Source organism: Pseudophryne corroboree, chromosome 6, assembly GCF_028390025.1.
Source record: "Pseudophryne corroboree isolate aPseCor3 chromosome 6, aPseCor3.hap2, whole genome shotgun sequence".
NCBI classification, from domain to species: Eukaryota; Metazoa; Chordata; class Amphibia; order Anura; family Myobatrachidae; genus Pseudophryne; species Pseudophryne corroboree.
In genome coordinates this window covers 193,064,262-193,086,469 of record NC_086449.1, presented here as the reverse complement: position 1 = coordinate 193,086,469, position 22,208 = coordinate 193,064,262, and the positions used below count along the sequence as shown (strand labels likewise).

The following is a 22,208-nucleotide window of genomic DNA, read 5'->3' as shown; positions in this document are numbered from 1 at the left end:
CCGATGTGCTCATAGAAACAGTATGAGTGACACGAGAAGGGGGCTAACCATGTCCAGAGAAAATGAAAATGCATACAGTAGTCAGCCGACAAACAGAAAACACAATGGTTGAGAAGAGTGGAAGGCGGGAGCCAGTAGTGGCCAAGTGCCATAAGCATGTGAATCGTAGCCTGACCCTTGAGGGAGGGAAAGCGACAGGAAAGAGCACTAAAGCCCTGACACCTACCTCTCACAAAAGACCTGTCTATCAGGACCATCGTGGAGATCCACCAAGACTATGGAGTCCAACACAAATAAGCATTGTGTACCGGTCCTGGAAGTACAGCAATACCAGGTCAAGGTGTAGAGTGGAAAGAGAAAGCTTTTCTCCCTATTCTAAAATTCCCTTTAATAAATAGGCCCTTGAGAGGGGGCATATCAGATAGTAAAACTGATAAGAACAGATACTACACCCGAGCTTAGCCAAAGGACACAGAAGTGATGGGCTGGTACCAAGTGTATAAGCAAATCTAGTCGAAGACCAGCATATTACTCCTTCCTGGACTGACCGGAATCAGAGGGAAGAGAAAGCCACAGGAGAACACTGTGCTGCAGGATCCTGGAACGAAAATGCTCCAGCTGTTATGGTAACAACCACAGGCTGACTGCAAGAAGATACCGAATGATCCAGTACCAAGCTCAGGAATCAAACAGGGGCTTGAAAAAGTAATGCTATGGTTTAAGGTATATGTTGGAAAATCAGGGACAACTGGACACCCAAGGAAATTGGATGTGTAGGAGAGTCTGAAGTATAAAGGACAGAATTTTGTTGTCTTTGTGCGCACAGTCAAAAGAACATGAAGTTCACTCTGACCCAAAACCCGCATTCACAGAGGTAATGGAAAACCCTGAGCGAGTGACTGTGGCATACAAGAGTGGACCAAGTGAAAAACACCCGCTGGAACACTAGCACAAAAAAGCATTCTAGAAGGAAATCCAAGATAGAACATATGGCTAGACGTAAAAACCCTTGCAGGTTATCACAAAACCCTGATAGGAGAAATAAGGAGGTAACAAGGAGGTGAGGGGACTGCAATCCTCACCCTTACACCAGTAAACCCTGTCTTGGACACCTGTCCTATGAGTGAGGCAAGAGTAGAGGAAAGAATCTTGGAAGACCAACCTCCAACAATGACTAGTGGCAAAATGATAAGCCAAGAGTAGCATGTAGAGTCGTAGAAACCACAATCTGCAGATCAAAAACCCTATTACATAGCAGCGAGACAACAGAGGGAACACAGAAGACTCCCTTGTTGTTGTTTTTGTCTCTTCTACCATTGGTGTGTCATTTCTCACTCCAGTGCAGAGACCTAGTAATCCAATTTTTCAACACCATAGGGAAAAACAAGGGAACTGACCAACAGATGCCGCTGTTACCATAATAAGCTTCTATGTTGAGGCTAAAGATAATGTTACTAAATTAGCAACAAACCATAGCTATCTGTACACGTGACGGCCACTAAGTGAGTCACCAGTATAGTTCTGTCCACTTCCCTTCAGGAAAATAAAAGACATTGTGGAAGAGTGATCGCATACGAATGGAGGAAAATCTTACCTGCAAATGTCCATGGACACCTTGTAAAGGAACTGACCTGTTTTAAATGCATCAGCCTGAAGCACTTTTCAGGCCATAGAGTCTAAAGCCTTGGCACAGTTGTTCAAGACCCAACACTGTACATCCTGATCACTGGCCTGTAACTACCATAGTAGAAAGGGCATCCTGTGTAGACAGAGGTGTAGGGAGGGCTGTTCCGGTGGAGCGCACTCTCCAGGTGCCGGAAACTTCAGAAGGCGCCTTGAAGCGGCGCCGGCAGCACAAGCAGGCCTGGCGCTACCCGCTCCGCTCGGCAGGGAGGTACTGGGCTTGAGAGGGGCGCCGCTCTCCCTCCCTGCTCTGCAACCTGCTGATGCTCAGCGCCTGTCACACTGTAAAGGGCTGCGGCGCCGGGCCACAGCATGAACAACAGAGGCAGCTCTTAATTTCCTCTCTGTGCCAGGGCCCCTCCCCATCCTACTTACTCCTCCCCGCTGCACTAGTCATGTAAGAAGACAGACAGCAGCAGCACCGCCCCCCTCTCTCCACCCCCTGTCCATCAGAGCAGACCTGAGACGAGGAGCAGCACTGGCAGCCAGCCACATGAGGAGGTTCAGTTAGTCAGTGCTGTGCTGCAGATAAACAAAAGGGGGTAGGGGGAGAAACTGTCCTATTAGTGTGTGCTAGGGGGAGGTAGTGAAACTGTCCTATTAGTGTGTGCTAGGTGGAGGGGGTGAAACTGTCCTATTAGTGTGTGCTGGGGGAGGGGGTGAAACTGTCCTATTAGTGTGTGCTGGGGGAGGGGGTCCTATTAGTGTGTGCTGGGGGGGAAGGGTGTCCTATTAGTGTGTGCTGGGGGGAGGGGGTCCTATTAGTGTGTGCTGGTGGGAGGGGGTCCTATTACTGTGTGCTGCAGGGAGGGGGTCCTATTAGTGTGTGCTGGTGGGAGGGGGTCCTATTACTGTGTGCTGGGGGAGGGGTTTCTATTAATATGTGCTGGGGAAGGGTGTCCTATTAGTGTGTGCTGGGGGGGAGGGGTGTCCTATTAATATGTGCAGGGGGGGGTGTCCTATTAGTGTGTGCTGGGGGGGAGGGGTGTCCTATTAATATGTGCAGGGGGGGTGTCCTATTAGTGTGTGCTGGGGGGGAGGGGCGTCCTATTAATATGTGCTGGGGGGAGGGGTGTCCTATTAATATGTGCTAGGGGGGAGGGGTGTCCAATTAATGTGTGCTGGGGGGAGGAATGTCCTATTAGTGTGTGCGGGGGAGGGGGTTCAAATTTTTGTGTGAGGGGAGGAGGATGCAGGGTAGCGGTGATGTAGTGTGTGTGGTGTAGGGTAGCAGTGGTAGTGTCGTGTGTGCGGAGTGGGGGATGCAGGGTAGTGGTGATATAGTATGTGGGGTGTAGGGTAGCAGTGTTAGTGTCGTGTGTGTAGGGTGGGGGATGCAGGGTAGTGGTGATGTAGTGTGTGGGGTGTAGGGTAGCAGTGGTAGTATCGTGTGTGCGGGGTGGGGGATGCAGGGTAATGGCGATGTAGTGTGTGGGGTGTAGGGTAGCAGTGGTAGTGTCGTGTGTGCGGGGTGGGGGATGCAGGGTAGCGGTGATGTAGTGTGTGGGGTGTAGGGTAGCAGTAGTAGTGTCATGTTTGCGGGGTGGGGGATGCAGGGTAGCGGTGATGTAGTGTGTGGGGTGTAGGGTAGCAGTGGTAGTGTCGTGTGTGCGGAGTGGGGGATGCAGGGTAGCAATGATGTAGTATGTGGGGTGTAGGGTAGCAGTGGTAGTGTCGTGTGTGCGGGGTGGGGGATGCAGGGTAGTGGTGATGTAGTGTGTGGGGCGTAGGGTAGCAGTGGTAGTATCGTGTGTGCGGGGTGGGGGATGCAGGGTAGCGGTGATGTGTGTGGGGTGTAGGGTAGCAGTGGTAGTGTCGTGTGTGCGGGGTGAAGAATGCAGGGTAGCAGTGATGTAGTGTGTGGGGTGTAGGGTAGCAATGGTAGTGTCGTGTGAGCGGGGTGGGGAATGCAGGGTAGAGGTGATGTGTGTGGGGTGTAGGGTAGCAGTGGTAGTGTCGTGTGTGCGGGGTGGGGAATGCAGGGTACGGTGATGTAGTGTGTGGGGTGTAGGGTAGCAATGGTAGTGTCGTGTGTGCGGGGTGGGGAATGCAGGGTAGCGGTGATGTAGTGTGTGGGGTGTAGAGTAGCAGTGGTAGTGTTGTGTGTGCGGGGTGGGGAATGCAGGGTAGCGGCAATGTAGTGTGTGGGGTGTAGGGTAGCAATGGTAGTGTCGTGTGTGCGCGGTGGAGGATGCAGGGTAGCGGTGATGTAGTGTGTGGGTGCAGGGTAGCAGTGGTAGTGTCGTGTGTGCGGGGTGTGGAATGCAGGGTAATGGCGATGTAGTATGTGGGGAGTGTAGTTCGGGGTAGAAGCTGCAGTGTAGTATACGTGGATGAGGGGCGGGGGTAGTATGTACCTGTCCTGTGTCTGGACGTCCCTGGAAGATCTCTCTGTGACACTGGAGGAGAAAAAGAGAACCGGAGGAGATGCAGCGTTGCGGAAGGTGAGTAATTACAGACTAATTAAGCTAATTGGAAAATTCCAATTGCTTAATTAGTCAATTGGAGGGAGGGGGGGGGGGGGGGGGCACAGCAGTATAGAGCAATTCTGACCAATCTTCCTGAAGATATGGATTTTAGGAAAATCTGGTCGTGATCTGGGGCTGGGAGGAAAAAATAAAAAAATACCCGCACCCAATTGAATAGCAAAAATTTGTGTGTACATAGGAAGGGGGGGAGCCAAGGCGCGAGCTTGCTCCGGGAGCCATGTCTCCACGCTACACCTCTGTGTGTAGACAAAACTGCCTATAGTGTTAGTGCATCGTAACAGAGGTGTAAACAGAGAGATGTATTGTTATAGAATACATCACTTTCTATGCTTCCCAGAATAATAGCCCACAGAACTAGCTAGAATCATGTCATCTACACACATGAGAGGAGAAAAGAACTCTCAGTCTAAACATAACTGGATCACAGAACAAACCCAGGAATACAGCTCTGTAACCAGAATTACCATTAGTGTATATTGAGTCCGAATATATGTAGATATATAAGACCAATGCGGTGTACAGCCAATGCTAAGGGCCTGTATACCACTTTCCTATGAAAAAGCGTATGTGAAGCTATGATATTCACGTGAATGGTCCCATACCACCATATAATTACTAAAACTGGAATGAACGTAGGAAGATAGTGACCCTCCTCTAAGGAGGGACAGAGTAATAGAAGCGTCATAAACAGTGTATTACAGAATGGTAATCATACCTGTTAGGCCAAACCTATGGAAATTTAGGGGAAAACAAAAAAACCTCTTGAATTATCTACCACATATTAACATACACCTACCCCCAGTAAGTGTGAATGTGAGCATCTCTATTATAGTATGCCTCCCCCTACCTGTGGTAAAGTGTTCCTATAATACACCTCAGATAATATCCTTTGCTAGATGCCACTGGAGTGGGACGTTTACTTAGATTTCTCAAAGCCCATAGTGTTCCTGAGGATTATCTACTAAGACGTTAAGGATCCCAGATTTAGTTGCCTGCCGGATCCGGTGTCAAGTACTGCAGAATGTCACAATAATAAGCAGGGAGAGATACTGGCAATGTCTGCCATCTCCGTAGGAAGGGTGCAGAGGTAGATTTAGCATAACTATAGTGCAGTGGTCCCCAAACTTTTTTGAATAATGGTGCCCTGGAGTAACAGAATGTTATTTTTGTTTCATGACACCCCTAGGTCAAATGTTTCTTATTGAGAAATTTAGAAAGACATATTAAATTAATTTAAATTTTGCTTAGGTACCATTGTGTGGTGAGGGACAAGATTTGCTGCTGTTTTTCCACATATTTCTATGATTGGCAGCCACCAGCACTGGTTCTGCCTATTACACTGACCATATATAATTTGAATTATTAACTATGTAACTATAGTTGTACAAACAAGCAGAATAATGAGACTGTGTGCTTACAGGCATTACCATTTAAAAACGACACAGTCTAACACGATAGTCTTAGCCATATCTCACAAGTGTATGGGCTACATTACAGTGTAAAGTGTGTATTAGCTCCAGTCTGCATGAGAGCTACAGTAGCAAGCAGTGGTGTCAGATTACTTGCAGAGACTAGTTCAAACTGGTCTGCCCCACCCTGCCCACACACTGCAATTATTATTATTATTCTTTATTTATATGACGCCACAAGGGTTCCGCAGCGCCCAATTACAGAGTAAATAAACAAATAATCAAAACAGGAAAACAGCAACTTACAGTTGACGACAATATAGGACAAGTACAGGGTAAATAAACATAGCTACATCAGCAGATGACACTGGAATAAGTATCAGGTGGCAGAAGACTGCTGGAGTTGGTGCAGTTGAGGATTATTAAAGTAAGAAAAAGGATAAGCACATGAGGGAAGAGGGCCCTGCTCGTGAGAGCTTACATTCTAAAGGGAAGGGGTAGACAGACAGGGGTGACACAGACGGGGTACTTAGAGAGCATGGGACAGAGGGTTAGGATGAGATTTGGCTGGGTTTGGTGAAGAAGTGGGTCTTGAGAGCCCGTTTGAAGTTTTGTAGAGAGGTGGAGAGTCAATCTTGGAGGTAGGAGTGGGAGGAAGTAATCAGTAGGCAGGAGAGTCGGCGTGCATTAGCAGAGCGAAGAGGATGGGTGGGAGTGTAATGGGAGATAAGGTCAGAGATGTAGATGGGAGAGGAGCAATTAGAGAAAGATCCCCAGAGAGGGGTCATACAGGGAGAAATACATATAATATATACACATAACAATTAGCTCCATATCAATTTAGAGAAGGGTCTAAGCCAGCAAGCGCCAGAATAGAATCTGCAGCTGGCCACTAATGTGGCTGTAGATGGCAATGCAGAATTCTGGAGGGGTCTATCCCCGGGTGTAGTACGGGTGACCGGCGGTCTCCTGACCGCCGGTCACCTTACCGACGCCGGGATCCCGGCAGCATACCGACGCCGGGATCCCGGCGGGGAGGGGCGAGTGCAGCAAGCCCCTTGCGGGCTCGCTGCGCTCGCCACGCTGCGAGCTCGGTGGCGACCTGCGGTCGCCACGGGTTCTATTCCCACTCTATGGGTGTCGTGGACACCCACGAGTGGAAATAGTCCCTGTTGGTCGGCATGCCGACCATCGGGATAGTGAGCCGTCGGGCTCACGGAGGAGGTCATGTGACTGTCGGTCAGCCGACCAGCGGTCACATGACTACCACCCCTATCCCCTGGTGGGCTAACAGGAAGCTGATAATTCTGGAATCTGTAATATTGAAGTCCCAGCACAGCCCCTGAGAGAGGGCAACCCATTCAATGGGTGCCGACCCTTAGCCCTGCCTTCTAAATTTTAAATAATGGCGGTATTTGGTGCAGTTATTATCTGGAGTTTATGCGAAGGGCTGGACAATTAGATTCAAGCAGGGCTGTCAGGGCGGCTCTGCCATGCCTGGTAGTGGCAGAAGCAGAGAGCAGCCAGCAGTAAACGCTGCCCCGTGACTTCACTAGTGCTGCATCACAGATACACGGATAGGGCATGTGGAATAGCCAGCGCAATGACCTAACCATGCTGGGAGGCAACCGCACCTAAAGGGGCCCACAATGGTGGGATACTCACCACTGCCTATGCAATCCGGTATGCGGGAGGCCGCGGGACCATGACAGCAGCTTTTCAGTAAGCTGTGGTGGGTTCCCAGGGTCAGTTGATCCTGTGGCCAGAGACTCGTATACAGGGCCGGCTCCAGGCCTACTAGTACCCTGAGCGAGAACATGTAAAAGCGTCCCCCCCACGCGCTTCAGGAAAAGTGGGTGTGGCCTCTGGTAAAGTGGGCGTGGTCTCATAACGTTATATTATTAGACTATAAATAAATATATTTTCACACCCCCTCTACGCACACAATTAGCAGCCTTACACATAACAGCCACAGTAGTGTTCCTTACACACAATGTCTCCAGTGTAGTGCCAGATACACATAATGTGCAGTGCCAGATAGACATAATATACCCCCAGCAGTGCCAGCTACACATGACATGCCCCGCAGCAGTGCCAGATAGACATGACATGCCCCCCAGCAGTGCCAGCTACACACAATATACCCCCCAGCAGTGCCAGATAGACATGACATGCCCCCCAGCAGTGCCAGCTACACACAATATACCCCCCAGCAGTGCCAGCTACACATGATAGTGTTCACTTTTTAGGGCAGGGTGCTGATCACAGGGAAGGCACATTTTTAAGTTAGGAGGGCAAAATGATGTACATACTGTAATGCTTGGTGCTCATCTACCTACATGGTAAAGCATGGACGGCGCGCAGCTAAAATTTAGGGGCGTTGCTTCGTGGGAAAGGTGCGTGGCCACATAATAGTGGCAATTCGCATTACATCACACAGTAGTGCAGTTAATACACACTGCACCAGGTAGAACCTCCTAGACACTTTGCGCCAGGCAGAGCACGTTAGACACTTTGCGCCAGGCAGAGCACGTTAGACACTTTGCACCAGCAGAGCACGTTAGACACTTTGCGCCAGGCAGAACACGTTAGACACTTTGCGCCAGGAAGAGCACTGAGACTCATTGCCTAGCCACAGACGCCTAGCGGGAACACTACATGATATGCTCCCCAGCCGTGTCAGCTACACATGACATGCCAACCAGCAGTGCCAGCTACAGAAATGCCCCCACAGTGCCAGATCCATAAATGCCCCACAGTGCCAGATACGTCCCCACAGTTCCAGATAAATGCCCCCACAGTGCAGATATGCCCCCACAGTGCCAGATAAATGCCCCCCACAGTGCCAGATAAATGCCCCCACAGTGCCAGATACATAAATGCCCCCACAGTGCCAGATACATAAATGCCCCCACAGTGCCAGATATGTCCCCCCAGTTCCAGATACATAAATGCCCCTACAGTGCCAGATACAGAAATGCCCCCACAGTGCCAGATATGCCCCCACAGTGCCAGATATATAAATGCCCCCACAGTGCCAGAAATGCCACCCACAGTGCCAGATATGCCCCCACAGTGGCAGATAAATGCCCCCACAGTGCCAGATATGCCCCCACAGTGCCAGATAAATGCCCCACAGTGCCAGATATGCCCCCACAGTGCCAGATAAATGCCCCCACAGTGCCAGAGAAATGCCCCCACAGTGCCAGATACATAAATGCCCCCACAGTGCCAGATACATAAATGCCCCCACAGTGCCAGATATGTCCCCACAGTTCCAGATACATAAATGCCCCCACAGTGCCAGATAAATGCCCCCACAGTGCCAGATATGCCCCCACAGTGCCAGATATGCCCCCACAGTGCCAGATATGCCCCTACAGTGCCAGAAATGCCCCCACAGTGCCAGATACATAAATGCCCCCACAGTGCCAGATATGCCCCCACAGTGCCAGATACATAAATGCCCCCACAGTGCCAGATATGCCCCTACAGTGCCAGAAATGCCCCCACAGTGCCAGATACAGAAATGCCCCCACAGTGCCAGATAAATGCCCCCACAGTGCCAGATATGCCCCCACAGTGCCAGAAATGCCCCCACAGTGCCAGATACAGATATGCCCCCACAGTGCCAGAAATGCCCCCACAGTGCCAGAAATGCCCCCACAGTGCCAGAAATGCCCCCACAGTGCCAGATACAGAAATGCCCCCACAGTGCCAGATATGCCCCCACAGTGTTAGATACATAAATGCCCCCACAGTGCCAGATATGCCCCTACAGTGCCAGAAATGCCCCCACAGTGCCAGATACAGAAATGCTCCCACAGTGCCAGATATGCCCCCACAGTGCCAGATATGCCCCCACAGTGCCAGATATGCCCCCACAGTGCCAGATACATAAATGCCCCCACAGTGCCAGATATGCCCCTACAGTGCCAGAAATGCCCCTACAGTGCCAGATACAGAAATGCCCCCACAGTGCCAGATATGCCCCCACAGTGCAGATATGCCCCCACAGTGCCAGATAAATGCCCCCACAGTGCCAGATAAATACCCCCACAGTGTCAGATAAATGCCCCCACAGTGCCAGATAAATGCCCCCACAGTGCCACTCATCCATAAATGTGCCTCCCCCCTCCCCCCCAAATACCTGCGGCGCTGAGAGGGGGAGGAGTACTGCTGTCCGATGGCGGGCGGATGGCCTGCGAGTGCGGGTCCGGGTCCAGGTGAGGGCGGACGGGCGGGCGGCCTCCAAGGCGCTTGTATGCGCGCGGCGCCGGCGTCTGACGTTAGACACCGGCGCCGTGCAGCGCGCATAGCGCACACAAGAGGTCACGGCGGCCGAGCCAACAATGCACAGGGCCGGCTCCAGCCTCGAATATGGCGGCGCCAGCGCGCGGCGCCCATTAAGGGTGGCGCCCTGCGCGGCCGCTCTATTCGAACATGCCTAGAGCCGGCCCTGCCCGTATACAAGCTTTTTAGTAAACTGTGAAGGTTCCCCCTGGAGGCTTTGCCTGGTGCAGATAGAACTGTAGCAGCATACAGCCTGCCTGTTGAAGTCTTCAGTGAAGATCAAGCAAAAGAAATAAAATAAAATGTAAAAAGGACTGGAAACAGCCCTTGCAGCACCTGGCTCCTTGAGGCACTAATCTAAAATGGGTTTGGAGGGATATTGAGAGGGAGGAGCCAGCTACACTTCCTGAAAAAAGTTAAAGTACCAAGGCTCCAATTATACACTCATCTATACCCCATTGTCTATATGCTCCAGTGTCTCCTAGTAGTACTAGAATTTTGGGCACCGGCATGGGGGTAGATGGGCTCGGGTGACAGGTAGCTGGCGGTGGTGGGTGGGTGCAATCGTACAGGCCTGGGACCAGGTAAAGAGTACCCGTGCTTCATGTCTGTTGACTGTGTGTAAAAGGCTCTGCCAGTATTAGCATTCACATTGAAGAGCAGCTTATACAGTGATCCAGAGTTGCTAGAAGTTTACGATGACTTCCGCTAAGTACTCCCTCCCAGGTCTCCAGGAACATGGCACCCACGCCGCGTTCCCAGGGACATCTTTAGTCATTGTGATTGGTAATCTTGGGGACCTTTGCGCTGACAGCAATACTTACTAAATTTCCAACCCTGAGGTGCACAAGGAACACGCTCACTCGCTGTACTGATGCTTAGTACACAGTGAGCAGCAGCTGCTCCGTTGGCACCAAAGACAGGTGTGTCTCCATCTTATACCTGTACACCAGGGACGTGCAGTCAGGGGAGGCAGGGGAGGCAGTGCCTCCCCTGTCATAATCATTAAAATAATATAAAAGAAATACTTATGACACAGATTCTGTGTCATAAGTATATGCATTAGGCTTTATATTATTTTAATGATCTTGGGGTCTACATATTCTTTATAAATGAGTTTAGGAGGCACCGCTGTCGGTGCCTCCCGCTGTCAGTGTAAAGGGAAGGAAGCGGGGAGGCGGGACCAAGAATTGGGCAGTAAAAGCCCATTAGAAAATGCAGCTGAAGCGGCACTTAGTGGAAGTGCCACTTCGACAGGGGAGTGACAGGGGCGTGCTTTCAACCCATAGCACGCCCCTGTAAGAGTGACCAGAAGCGGCAGCGGTGGAGCAAGAAGCTGCTGGCTGCCCGTCAGCCCGGAATCAGCAGAGCGGGAGGGGAGCTGTCCCGGAGCGCAAGTCTCTGTCCCGGCACTGCAAGGGGTGTGAGCGAGGCGCGCCTTCTCCTTGTCCCTCCGCCGCCGTCGTCCGTGAGTCCCGCCGCCGCCGTCCCTTCTCAGCCCCAGAGAGCAGCTTCCTGCTGCCGCCGGCTATCTTCTGCTCTAAGGGGCTCCGGAGCGTCGCCGCAGCTGTCCTGTGGATGGTGGATCGTGGCCCCCCCCAAGGTGAGTAACACACTCTCACTCACTCTCTCACTCACTTTCACTCTCACTCACTCTCTCACTCACTCACTCTCTCTCACTGTATTGTGTAAGAAAAATAAAAAAGGGGACTTCTGCCGTAATGTGTAAAAAACAGGGACGCTGTCTGCCGTAATGTGTAAAAAATGGGGACACTGTCTGCCGTAATGTGTAAAAAATGGGGACGCTGTCTGCCGTAATGTGTAAAAAACAAGGACGCTGTCTGCCGTAATGTGTAAAAAATGGGGACACTGTCTGCCGTAATGTGTAAAAAACGGGGACGCTGTCTGCCGTAATGTGTAAAAAACGGGGACGCTGTCTGCCGTAATGTGTAAAAACGGGACGTTGTCTGCCGTAATGTGTAAAAACGGGACGATGTCTGCCGTAATGTGTAAAAACGGGACTTTGTCTGCTGTAATGTGTAAAAACGGGACTTTGTCTGCCGTAATGTGTAAAAAACGGGGACGTTGTCTGCCGTAATGTGTAAAAAACGGGGACACTGTCTGCCGTAATGTGTAAAAAACGGGGACGCTGTCTGCCGTAATGTGTAAAAAACGGGGACACTGTCTGCCGTAATGTGTAAAAACGGGACGTTGTCTGCCGTAATGTGCAAAAAACGGGGACGCTGTCTGCCATAATGTGTAAAAACGGGACGTTGTCTGCCGTAATGTGTAAAAAACGGGGACGCTGTCTGCCGTAATGTGTAAAAAACGGGGACCATGTCTGCCGTAATGTGTAAAAACGGGACGTTGTCTGCCGTAATGTGTAAAAAAGGGGACGTTGTCTGCCGTAATGTGTAAAAAACGGGGACGCTGTCTGCCGTAATGTGTAAAAAACGGGGACGCTGTCTGCCGTAATGTGTAAAAACGGGACGTTGTCTGCCGTAATGTGTAAAAAACGGGGACGCTGTCTGCCGTAATATGTAAAAAACAGGGACGCTGTCTGCCGTAATGTGTAAAAAATGGGGACACTGTCTGCCGTAATGTGTAAAAAACGGGGACGCTGTCTGCCGTAAGGTGTAAAAACGGGACGTTGTCTGCCGTAATGTGTAAAAAAAGGGGACGTTGTCTGCCGTAATGTGTAAAAAGGGGACGTTGTCTGCCGTAATGTGTAAAAAGGGGACGCTGTCTGCCGTAATGTGTAAAAAAGGGGGACTGTCTCCTGTAATGTGTAAAAACGGGACGTTGTCTGCCGTAATGTGTAAAAACGGGACATTGTCTGCCGTAATGTGTAAAAAACGGGGACACTGTCTGCCGTAATGTGTAAAAAATGGGGACGCTGTCTTCCGTAAGGTGTAAAAACGGGATGTTGTCTGCCGTAATGTGTAAAAAACGGGGACGCTGTCTGCCGTAAGGTGTAAAAACGGGATGTGTAAATTGGGGTACTGTCTCCTGTAAGGTATAAAAAGGGGTACCTGACTCTGATCCCAAATCTTCCAACTATTTCAACTCAAGGGCTACCTAAAACACATATTTGTAAAAAATAAATAAATGTTTAAATAAAAAAATAGAAGTAGGCAGGCACTGTCAGCCTACTTCCATGACATCACAAGTGGCGGTAAGGTTCATCGCCGGACTTTGCAGATCATTATGGCTGCAGTGCCTCACCAGCCAATTACCTCACCGCACGCCACTGCTGTACACTGGTAAACATATGGAGTAAAAAGATGCAAGAAATACCTGTTTTTCTTAATATTTGCATACAACATTAATACAATGAAAAGTTTTTCTTTTTCTTTGCAATGAGTTGGAGTGGTACACTGGACGGTGTATGAGATATGAGAACAAAAGACATAATACAATAAGCATTCCCTACTATACTAAACGGAGGAACTAGTATTTGTATGTTTCAAACCATTACCGATTTTTCTACTTTACTGACACAAAGGGTTTCTCAGTACAGTTGTGATTTTCTGCTCTGCATATCCGTATGATTACAGTGATATACAGTATTGACAAATAACCAGACTTGTAAATCCGGCGATCTGTGCTGCTGTCTATTTGCTACATAGCAAGGGTATATAACCCATTAAGATATTAACATACCTCCCAACTGTCCCGATTTTCGCGGGACAGTCCTGTTTTTTGGGGACTGTCCCGCTGTCCCACCCGCGGGCCGCAGTGTCCCGCGGTGAGGGGGGCAGTTGGCAGTCTGTGTCTCGCTGCCCTGCTTAGCAGAGCAGCGGTGAATAGACGCTGTGCGCATGCGCACAGCGTCTATTCACTGGATTCAGAGGGAGAGGGGGCATGCCAGCGGCTCACAGAGCGCTGGGCATGCCCCCTCAGTGACGAAAATGGGGCGTGGCTCGCGATCGCGGGTTCTCCAGCGAAGCCATGCCCCCTTTTCTTAGGTCACGCCCCTTTTCGGGAGCGCGCGCGTCGACGCCGCGCGTGTGTCCCTCTTTAGGGAACTGTCAAGTTGGGAGGTATGTATTAATCTGATTAGTATATGGTATCAGCACTAGAGATGAGCGGGTTCGGTTTCTCTGAATCCAAACCCGCCAGAACTTCATGTTTTTTTTCACGGGTCCGAGCGACTCGGATCTTCCCGCCTTGCTCGGTTAACCCGAGCGCGCCCGAACGTCATCATGACGCTGTCGGATTCTCGCGAGGCTCGGATTCTATCGCGAGACTCGGATTCTATATAAGGAGCCGCGCGTCGCCGCCATTTTCACACGTGCATTGAGATTGATAGGGAGAGGACGTGGCTGGCGTCCTCTCCATTTAGATTATAAGAGACTGAGAGAGATTTACTGGAGCTGACTAGGAGGAGTACTGTTACTGTAGAAGTGTAGAGACTGAGTGGAGAGAGTTTACTAGTGAGGACAGTGCAGTTTACTTTATAATCCGTTCTCTGCCTGAAAAAAGCGATACACAGCACACAGTGACTCAGTCACATACCATATCTGTGTGCACTGCTCAGGCTCAGGCCAGTGTGCTGCATCATCTATTATCTATATATAATATTATATATATCTGTCTGACTGCTCAGCTCACACAGCTTATAATTGTGGGGGAGACTGGGGAGCACTACTGCAGTGCCAGTTATAGGTTATAGCAGGAGCCAGGAGTACATAATATATTATATAGTGAGTGACCACCAGACACACAGTGCAGTTTATTTAATATATCCGTTCTCTGCCTGAAAAAAGCGATACACACAGTGACTCAGTCAGTCACATACCATATCTGTGTGCACTGCTCAGGCTCAGGCCAGTGTGCTGCATCATCTATATATATTATATATCTGTCTGACTGCTCAGCTCACACAGCTTATAATTGTGGGGGAGACTGGGGAGCACTACTGCAGTGCCAGTTATAGGTTATAGCAGGAGCCAGGAGTACATAATATTATATTAAAATTAAACAGTGCACACTTTTGCTGCAGGAGTGCCACTGCCAGTGTGACTAGTGACCAGTGACCTGACCACCAGTATATATAATATTAGTAGTATACTATCTCTTTATCAACCAGTCTATATTAGCAGCAGACACAGTACAGTGCGGTAGTTCACGGCTGTGGCTACCTCTGTGTCGGCACTCGGCAGCCCGTCCATAATTGTATATACCACCTAACCGTGGTTTTTTTTTCTTTCTTTATACATACATACTAGTTACGAGTATACTATCTCTTTATCAACCAGTCTATATATTAGCAGCAGACACAGTACAGTGCGGTAGTTCACGGCTGTGGCTACCTCTGTGTCGGCACTCGGCAGCCCGTCCATAATTGTATATACCACCTAACCGTGGTTTTTTTTTCTTTCTTTATACATACATACTAGTTACGAGTATACTATCTCTTTATCAACCAGTCTATATATTAGCAGCAGACACAGTACAGTGCGGTAGTTCACGGCTGTGGCTACCTCTGTGTCGGCACTCGGCAGCCCGTCCATAATTGTATATACCACCTAACCGTGGTTTTTTTTTCTTTCTTTATACATACATACTAGTTACGAGTATACTATCTCTTTATCAACCAGTCTATATATTAGCAGCAGACACAGTACAGTGCGGTAGTTCACGGCTGTGGCTACCTCTGTGTCGGCACTCGGCAGCCCGTCCATAATTGTATACTAGTATCCAATCCATCCATCTCCATTGTTTACCTGAGGTGCCTTTTAGTTGTGCCTATTAAAATATGGAGAACAAAAATGTTGAGGTTCCAAAATTAGGGAAAGATCAAGATCCACTTCCACCTCGTGCTGAAGCTGCTGCCACTAGTCATGGCCGAGACGATGAAATGCCAGCAACGTCGTCTGCCAAGGCCGATGCCCAATGTCATAGTACAGAGCATGTCAAATCCAAAACACCAAATATCAGTAAAAAGCCTCTTTTTTTCTTTGCGTCATGTGCTGTTTGGGGAGGGTTTTTTGGAAGGGACATCCTGCGTGACACTGCAGTGCCACTCCTAGATGGGCCCGGTGTTTGTGTCGGCCACTAGGGTCGCTAATCTTACTCACACAGCTACCTCATTGCGCCTCTTTTTTTCTTTGCGTCATGTGCTGTTTGGGGAGGGTTTTTTGGAAGGGACATCCTGCGTGACACTGCAGTGCCACTCCTAGATGGGCCCGGTGTTTGTGTCGGCCACTAGGGTCGCTAATCTTACTCACACAGCTACCTCATTGCGCCTCTTTTTTTCTTTGCGTCATGTGCTGTTTGGGGAGGGTTTTTTGGAAGGGACATCCTGCGTGACACTGCAGTGCCACTCCTAGATGGGCCCGGTGTTTGTGGTGGCCACTAGGGTCGCTAATCTTACTCACACAGCTACCTCATTGCGCCTCTTTTTTTCTTTGCGTCATGTGCTGTTTGGGGAGGGTTTTTTGGAAGGGCCATCCTGCGTGACACTGCAGTGCCACTCCTAGATGGGCCCGGTGTTTGTGTCGGCCACTAGGGTCGCTAATCTTACTCACACAGCTACCTCATTGCGCCTCTTTTTTTCTTTGCGTCATGTGCTGTTTGGGGAGGGTTTTTTGGAAGGGACATCCTGCGTGACACTGCAGTGCCACTCCTAGATGGGCCCGGTGTTTGTGTCGGCCACTAGGGTCGCTTATCTTACTCACACAGCGACCTCGGTGCAAATTTTAGGACTAAAAATAATATTGTGAGGTGTGAGGTATTCAGAATAGACTGAAAATGAGTGTAAATTATGGTTTTTGAGGTTAATAATACTTTGGGATCAAAATGACCCCCAAATTCTATGATTTAAGCTGTTTTTTAGTGTTTTTTGAAAAAAACACCCGAATCCAAAACACACCCGAATCCGACAAAAAAAATTCGGTGAGGTTTTGCCAAAACGCGTTCGAACCCAAAACACGGCCGCGGAACCGAACCCAAAACCAAAACACAAAACCCGAAAAATTTCAGGCGCTCATCTCTAATCAGCACCCTGCATAATATTTAGCAATATATAATAACACTTTGCTAAGCTTGCCATTTCTGGACAGGGTCCTATACTGTGCCTGCAGCCTCCAGAATAGTTTCACACAGCAACCAGATTCAGAATGCTGAATCTGGATCTGGTTGCTGTGTGAAACTATTCTGGAGGCTGCAGGCTCAATATAGGACCCTGTCCAGAAAATATTTATACAGAAACTGCAATCAGGCTCAGCACAAGGAGCCGAATACGCATAAAAGAAAGCTCTATGTTGCTTGGTCCCACTGCCCTATTATCAATTCTGGGTGGACCAACTGATCTAATCAATTTTAATTTAAAAACATGGAATATGGATGCCGTCATTTGTGAGGGATCTTTTTCTGTTTGTGATACCATATGCTAACCCCTGAAGAAGTCATCTTGATGAAACGCGTTGGGTCAAATCAGTTACGGTTTTCTGTCTAGTTCACCATTACACCTTTGCGCTCACACCTGTGAAGGTGATTGTTCCAACTGTTGAGATTGACGGATTTCCTAAACTGTATTGTGATGTTATTTTAACTGTATATGTATTTCTTTTAATAAAAAGCTTATTTGGTATCTTATCTAATTAGGCCTTTGGCCATCTCTTTCGGGTGATCTCTTGGTGTGAGGGTATGTTTACAGGCATTAACACAAAGTAACCCAAATCGTGGCGAAAATTCTCTGGAATATACGTGAAACTATGAAACTGAATACAAGTATATCTTAAGGCTATATACTAAGCGCAATTGGTTTTTGTTTGTATATATATATATATGTGTGTGTGTGTGTGTGTGTGTGTGTGTGTGTGTGTGTGTGTGTGTGTGTGTGTGTGTGTGTGGCCATTTTTAAACTGCAGTACCATATCCCCTTGTTCTGCCTCTCTGGCTGATAATGTGTATCAGGGGGCCTACGATGTGGCATAGTCCATATCAGGGCACTAGGAAGTGGTATGTGTATTGTGGATACTAAAGTGTATATCAGGGAACTAGGAAGTGGTATAATGTGTATTAGGAATACTGCAGCATCTACAGTTTTTCCATCTGGCTATGGACTTCCTAAACCTGGGGCCAGGGGCAAACTGGGGGCTGAAATCGTCCTTCGGCACGCGCGCAGATGACAGTGGTGTGTGAGCCGCGAAAGGGGGACACAGACACTGCCAATGGTGGTGTGCCGCGAGTCAAGGAGCGTGGGCTGCAGCACGCTTCCATTTTCATGGAGACTGGAGGGGGGTGGGGGAGGGGGTGGGGGAGCGGCCAGATTAGAGAGCCGGAGGCTGCGCTGTGCGCGGTCTTCGCAGCTCTGTGTGTGACAGGACCGGCCCACCAGCCCATCGGCCCAACCTGGGGCTGTGAGTCTGTGTATGCAGCTGCTTTTATTGACACTCCCATAGTACACCCATTGAGCGAACTATTGTTCGTGCACTACAGGCCACCTCTCAGTCACCAACCGGGAATGAGCGTCACTTATCAACAACATTTTAGATATCATGCGCTTCAATCACAAAAGCAACCTTTAGGAATGTGATATGTGTATACTTTTCCTTTTAAAACCAGCATGATCAGTACACAATAATAGCACCAGGTTTCTTCAATCATGTAAACCGCTGCTCCCTTATGCATAAAAACCTTGGGGAAAAATAAACATCTGTTAAAGTAAAGCACATAAAGGGGCACCCCAAAACGTGCAAAAATATTTCTGCAGACATAGGTAAAAGATGAGTGACACGCTATCGAGGCCAGCCCTGTGACAAAGTCTTTGACGAAACGTGGCAGGGTGTGGCCCGGTGACATGGAGGGACTGCCGGGATTCCTCCCTGGTGCCTGCAGCCTATGTGTTCCTGGAACGCTGCTGTGATTTTAATAATGCCGGTGGTGTGGGATGTGAGCATGGTGGAAGTGACTACAATGTGTAGACAGTGTCCTGGTGCAGGGGTGGTATTCATGTGACCGGCGGTCGGGTGACCGACAGTCACATGACCTCCACCGATATCCCACCCCCTCACTATCCCGATGGTCGGCATGCCGACCAACAGGGACTATTTCCACTCGTGGGTGTACACGACACCCATAGAGTGGGAATAGAACCCGTGGCGACCGCAGGTCGCCACCGAGCCCGCAAGGGGCTTGCTGCACTCACCCCTCCCCGCCGGGATCCCGGCGTCGGTATGCTGCCGGGATCCCGGCGCCGGTAAGCTGACCGGCGGTCTCCTGACCGCCGGTCAGCCGTACTACACCCCTGGTGCAGTATATGTTAGAATCGGCATATTTTATATGGTGGAGATTGCTTTTTAAACATTTTTATTATTTAAAAATGTATGTACTATGGAGCGCCTCATTTGTACTTTATTTGCCCACCCGCACTCCACCGGAAGCTGCACTTGCAGCCAACCTTGTCGCCCACAAAGCCACCCAGAGAGGAGGGTGAGTCACTGTGGGGGCTGGGCGGGGGCATTAAAATATGTATTTTTTTTCAGTAACCCAATTCCGGGGATCCCAGTAATCCCAGGATCATTTTTCAATCCCAAAAAATGGCCCGTGATTGACCTCCTTACACAAAATAGGTCCTTCATAAATTTCAGCTCCAGACCCATGTGGACCTTAATCTGGCACTGCATATAGGCACCACAGCACATAGCAATTGTTCTTTTTTTTTTTTTAAGCGTTATTTAGATTAAAAAACTGGTAGTTCCAAATCATGAGGAACCCCAAAGAGGGGTACATGGTGGAGGGTAGTCCTAAATAGCAGGAGTTCTTCATAAGGTGGACAACCCCCTTAAACTCAATTTGCTTTATTTATTCTGTTGGCATCAAACTGTGGTTCATTTTATCTATCAAAACATAAACAATATTTGTACAATTAATCGTGTAGTGACACCAGAAATAATACGTATCTGCTGGATAGATTTCCTCTAGGTCACAAAATCCCAGCGGTGAGTGGGCAGTATTGGACAGATGCAGTATACGGAGGACAGTTACCATAGTAACCAAGCAATGGGGTCATGTGTACTGCTCTGAATGCACAGTGGGGGGACGGGATGATAAATAGCACACAGTGATTCTGTAGCTACAAAAGCAACCTGACATGGGACAACCTCTCTCTGTAAGTACAACAGTACATTTTTGGAGGTCATTAAATATTTGTTTAACCTGCTTACAATATGAACACCTTTCATCTTTAAATACCTTTAAGTCCACATGTGCTGTGGTGAAATTAAATTATTGAGTAGGATTTAAAATATTAAACTGCTGCATCCTCAATATTAATAGATTGCAAAGAATGGGTAGTGTCTTGTATTTGCTAAGAAATCTCGTCTTTAATAGCATAATCCTTTAACCGTTTAGCAACGACAATAGTGGCTCATGAGCCACACACCCCTTCTCTGGAATGTTTGACACTTTGCTAACCTTCCATCCATACTATGCTGTAGCTATACTTCACCACATATGTCATTATGAGGGATAAATGAACTCATGAGAACAAGCTAGACAAGTGTGCACTGAATCACTCTTTATGTGATCATAACACTTTACAACAGCGCAGTCGCCCTCTGTGAGTTACACATTAATCACGCCACATATATGATGAGCAATAGTCACTCAGTGACAGAGATACTCCTATAGATGCAAATACCAAATGTAAAAAAATGTGTAAGATCAGCGAGTACACAAAAAACTAACAGGTATGATCACAAGAACATTGAAAATGTAAATAACTTTACTTAACAAAATGAAATTATGTTGCACTGCTCTGTACAACTAAGGGCCTTATTCAGGATAGAATGCATCAGCGATCCAACCCGCAATTTCCCGATAATCGGGAAACTGCCCAGGGCCCATTCTGTGCATGTGCAGAACGGGTCCTGTGATCGCATTGCTATGATGTGAACGCCTCTGCCTGAGTGACAGGCCGAGGCATTCACGGGGATGGGTGGAGGTGGACAGCTTTGGGGAAACACCCCTTTTCCAGGAGTGGCGAGGCCAAGAACCACGACGCTATCACAGTTTCCTTGGCATCGCTAGCCTCCCTGCTACTGCAAGTCCGAGTAAGGTCAGACCTACTCAGACTGCAGTCGCAGATGAAACTACTGAGGAGGAAAGGGATCTCCAGTCACTGGGGGTCATTCCGAGTTGTTCGCTCGCAAGTGGATTTTAGCAGATTTGCTCATGCTAAGCCGCCGCCTACTGGGAGTGAATCTTAGCATCTTAAAATTGCGAACGATGTATTCGCAATATTGCGATTACACACCTCGTAGCAGTTTCTGAGTAACTTCAACCTTACTCGGCATCTGCGATCAGTTCAGTGCTTGTCGTTCCTGGTTTGACGTCACAAACACACCCAGCGTTCGCCCAGACACTCCCCCGTTTCTCCGGCCACTCCTGCATTTTTTCCGGAAACGGTAGCGTTTCTTCCCACACGCCCATAAAATGGCCTGTTTCCGCCCAGTAACACCCATTTCCTGTCAATCACACTACGATCGCCAGAACGATGAAAAAGCCGTGAGTAAAAATCCTAACAGCATAGCAAATTTACTTGGCGCAGTCGCAGTGCGGACATTGCGCATGCGCATTAAGCGGAAAATCGCTGCGATGCGATAAAACTTACAGAGCGAACAACTCGGAATGACCCCCACTATTTCAGGTGACTTAAAGGCAGGTAAGCAATGTAACAAAGCAATGAGGCAGGCTAGTCAGATGTCAGATGCTTGGCTGCATGGAGAGAGGAATCAGCAGCAGAAAGAAAGAAGTAATAATGCCACTGTATAGGTCATTAGCACGGGCTTATCTAGAACACTGTGTTCAGTTCTGGAGGCCATATCTTCAAAATGATATTAATACATTACAGACTGTACAAAGAAGGGCAACTAAAATGGGCAGGGCCTACATCACAAAACATACCCAGAAAGACTAAAACATGTCAATATGTTTAGTTTGGAGCAGAGAAGGGAAAGGGGGGACATGATAGAAACGGGTATGGGTCATTGGGTCGACTCAACTTAGGTCGACACATTAGGTCGACCACTAAAGGTCGACATTGCCCTTGGGTCAACATGCATTAGGTCGACATGGCCATGGTCGACATGAGCTTTTTGACTGTTTTTGGTGTCATTTTCTCCGTAATGTGACAGGGAACCCAAATTAGTGCACCGTGTCCCCTCACATGGCGCGCTTCGCTCGCAGGTTACCGTTCCAATTGTAGTCCACGTGGATCGTTAAGGGGTCTATTCATGCAGCAGTGAAAAGCCCTGTTTAGCGTTAAACAGGGCTTTTCTCTGCCTACTGCAATTCACAGAACGGGTTACCGTGGAGAAGTTTC

The 22,208-nt window shown here is 48.8% G+C and overlaps 1 non-coding gene across 1 annotated transcript; it reads right to left on the bottom strand.

Annotated features, from left to right (window-relative positions):
* Nucleotides 1–299: 299 nt before the first annotated feature.
* LOC134938174 (U2 spliceosomal RNA) lies at nt 300–482 on the bottom strand. Its single transcript, XR_010180796.1, has one exon. It is a non-coding gene; the product is annotated as a U2 spliceosomal RNA (small nuclear RNA).
* Nucleotides 483–22,208: the final 21,726 nt, after the last annotated feature.